This window comes from Oryx dammah, unplaced genomic scaffold (assembly GCF_014754425.2).
Source record: "Oryx dammah isolate SB20612 unplaced genomic scaffold, SCBI_Odam_1.1 HiC_scaffold_17, whole genome shotgun sequence".
In the NCBI taxonomy this organism is placed as follows: domain Eukaryota; kingdom Metazoa; phylum Chordata; class Mammalia; order Artiodactyla; family Bovidae; genus Oryx; species Oryx dammah.
Window position 1 is genome coordinate 45,813,450 of NW_024070201.1, and position 3,741 is coordinate 45,817,190.

Consider the following 3,741-nt stretch of genomic DNA (forward strand, 5'->3'; position numbering starts at 1 on the left):
GGACATTACATTTTTTTCTATTCTTATTTTACATTAATAGGAAATTTTATTGTAACTTTCCTATGTGTATTTTGATTAGTGAGACTGACAGTGTTCATGATTTTACTGCCCATTTTTTTCCTAGTAAGAGATAAAGGCAGATTACAACCCAGGTCTGTTGAGAGCTAAAATTTCTGTCCTTACCTAATACCTTAATAGCATTCTAAAACTGGAGTTGCACTTCCTTGGTAGTGCAACAACTAAGCCCCTATGCTGTAACTTCTAAGCTCAAGCTGTAGGGCCCACACGCCACAGCTAATGAGCCCGTGGGCCCCAACTACTGAAGACCATACACCTGGAGCTGGTGCTCCACAGCAACAGAAGCCATGGCAATGAGAAGCCCATGCAGGGCAATGAAGAATAGCCTCCTGTCACAGCAACTAGAGAAAGCCTGTGTGAAGCAACAAAGACCTGGTGTGACAAAAATAAAATTAAAAAAATAAAATGCAGTAAAGCTGGAGTTAAATGGTTGACTCATTTTCATGCAACCCAAGCAGCCTCTGGATGCTCAGTCTGAGCTCATGCGTCCTAAGTGCATAGATCACGGGCTTGAGTGCAGAGGGATGATGTTGTGTAGCACACTGAGTACAGGGATAATAGGAAGCTTTTTATCTGCAAGGTGTATGTCAGATAGCACAATGACATCTGTGTAGAAGAAGAGGATGAGGATGATGTGGGCGCTACAGGTGCTCAGAGCTTTTGACATTACTTCGGTGATATCAGTCTCAGCACAGAATCAAGGATTAAAGTACAGGAAGAAAAAACCAGAGCCATGTCACTCCCTGTCAGGACCCATGCTAAGATCAGTCGGTAAAATTTTTTCACAATGATGTCATCACAAGCCAGGCTGGCAACCCCCAAGTTAGAGCATAGGCAGTGGTCAGTTTCATTCATGGAATAGTAATGTCTCTGGACAGCCAGTATAGGCACTGGGATGGTCAACAGGCTCTTCCTGAGCGCCATGAACCCTGTGGCTTTGACCAAAAATTTTTTAGTGACTATGGAGAGGTATTGAAGGGGGTGAGAGCTGGTATGTATCTGTCCACTGCAATGCAGAGGAAGATAGTAAATTCCATGCAAATGAAGCAGAAATGATCTGATGGCACAGATCTGAGCAAAACACTTAGGGAGGTGAATGGCCTTGGCATCAAACCAGAAGATAGCCAAAATCTTAGGCATGATGCTGGTAGCCAGGCTAATGTCCACAGCTGTCAATATGCCCAGAAAAAGGTACATGGGCTCATGCAGTGAGAGCTCATGTTGGATGGTGATTGTGATGAGGAGATTGGTACCAAGGACTAAAAAGTAGAGCATAGCCAGGGGCAGGGAGAGCCAGTGCTGCCAATCATGAATGCTTGGGGGCCCCATCAAGATGAACTGGGAAATCTGGAGGCTGACACTGTTGGTAACACTGGTAGAAATATCTATGGGATAGGTGCCCTATTCTTGGTTGTTGTTCAGTCACTCAGTCATATCTGACTCTTTGCAAACCCATGAACTGCAGTATGCCAGTTTCCCTGTCCTTCACCATCTCCTGGAGCTTGCTCAAACTCAGGTCCAATGAGTCAGTGATGCTATTCTTGGTGGCTCTCCATAAACTGAAATAAGAAAGAGTTTGCATTCAAAAGTTCAGCAGAGGGTCCTGATCAGTTCAGTTCAGTTCATTGGCTCAGTCGTGTCCGACTCTTTGCAACCCCATGAATCGCAGGACCCCAGGCCTCTTTGTCCATCACCATCTCCCGGAGTTCACTCAGACTCATGTGCATCAGGTCGGTGATGCCATCCAGCCATCTCATCCTCGGTTGTCCTCTTCTCCTCCTGCCCCCAATCCCTCCCAGCATCAGAGTCTTTTCCAATGAGTCAACTCTTCACATGAGGTGGCCAAAGTACTGGAGTTTCAGCTTTAGCATCATTCCTTCCAAAGAAATCCCAGGGCTGATCTCCTTCAGAGTGGACTGGTTGGATCTCTTTGCACTCCAAGGGACTCTCAAGAGTCTTCTCCAACACCACAGTTCAAAAGCATCAATTCTTCGACACTCAGCCTTCTTCACAGTCCAACTCTCACATCCATACATGACCACAGGAAAAACCATAGCCTTGACTAGATGGACCTTAGTCGGCAAAGTAATGTCTCTACTTTTGAATATACTATCTAGGTTGGTCATAACTTTTCTCCAAGGAGTAAGCATCTTTTAATTTCATGGCTGCAGTCACCATCTGTAGTGATTTTGGAGCCCCAAGAAGTAAAGTCTGACACTGTTTCCACTGTTTCCCCATCTATTTCCCATGAAGTGATGGGACCACATGCCATGATCTTCGTTTTCTGAATGTTTAGCTTTAAGCCAACTTTTTCACTTCCCTCTTTCACTTTCATCAAGAGGCTTTTTAGTTCCTCTTCACTTTATGTCATAAGGGTGGTGTCATCTGCATACCTGAGGTTATTGATATTTCTCCCAGCAATCTTGATTCCAGCTTGTGTTTCTTCCAGTCCAGCATTTCTCATGATGTACTCTGCATAGAAGTTAAATAAGCAGGGTGACAATATATAGCCTTGACGTACTCCTTTTCCTATTTGGAACGAGTCTGTTGTTCCATGTCCAGTTCTAACTCTTGCTTCTTGACCTGCATACAGATTTCTCAAGAGGCAGGTTAGGTGGTCTGGTATTCCCATCTCTTTCAGAATTTTCCACAGTTTATTGTGATCCATGCACTCAAAGGCTTTGGCATAGTCAATAAAGCAGAAATCGATGTTTTTCTGGAACTCTCTTGCTTTTTCGATGATCCAGAGGATCTTGGCAATTTGATCTCTGGTTCCTCTGCCTTTTCTAAAACCAGCTTGAACATCAGGGATTTCATGGTTCATGTATTGCTGAAGCCTGGCTTGGAGAATTTTAGCATGTGAGATGAGTGCAATTGTGCAGTAGTTTGAGCATTCTTTGGCATTGCCTTTCTTTGGGATTGGAATAAAAACTGACCTTTTCCAGTCCTGTGGCCACTGCTGAGTTTTCCAAATTTGCTGGCATATTGAGTGCAGCACTTTCACAGCATCATCTTTCAGGATTTGAAACAGCTCAACTGGAATTCCATCGCCTCCACTAGCTTTGTTTGTAGTGATGCTTTCTAAGGTCCACTTGACTTCACATTCCAAGATGTCTGGCTCTAGATTAGTGATCACATCATCATGATTATCTTGGCCACGAAGATCTTTTTTTTTTTGAAGATCATTTTTGTACAGTTCTTCCATGTATTCTTGCCACCTCTTCTTAATATCTTCTGCTTCTGTTAGGTCCATACCATTTCTGTCCTTTATCGAGCCCATCTTTGCATGAAATGTTCCCTTGGTATGTCTTGTAGGTCTTCATAAAACCGTTCAACTTGCTTTTCAGCGTTACTGGTTGGGGCATAGAATTGGATAACTGTGATATTGAATGATTTGCCTTGGAGATGAACAGAGATCATTCTGTCGTTTTTGAGACTTCATCCAAGTACTGCATTTCAGACTCTTTTGTTGACCATGATGGCTACTCCATTTCTTCTGAGGGATTCCTGCCTGTAGTAGTAGATATAATGGTCATCTGAGTTAAATTCACCCATTCCAGTCCTGATCAGGGACTGCCATCAATGACACAGTTTCTTTTATTCATGAATGACCCTCAACTTTTTTTTTTTTGGCTCTGGGAAATATTCCACAGAAGAGCAATA

At 43.4% G+C, this 3,741-nt stretch overlaps 1 pseudogene; it reads right to left on the bottom strand.

Moving 5' to 3' along the window:
- Window positions 1-500: 500 nt before the first annotated feature.
- Window positions 501-3,103, bottom strand: LOC120875881 (annotated as a pseudogene).
- Window positions 3,104-3,741: the final 638 nt, after the last annotated feature.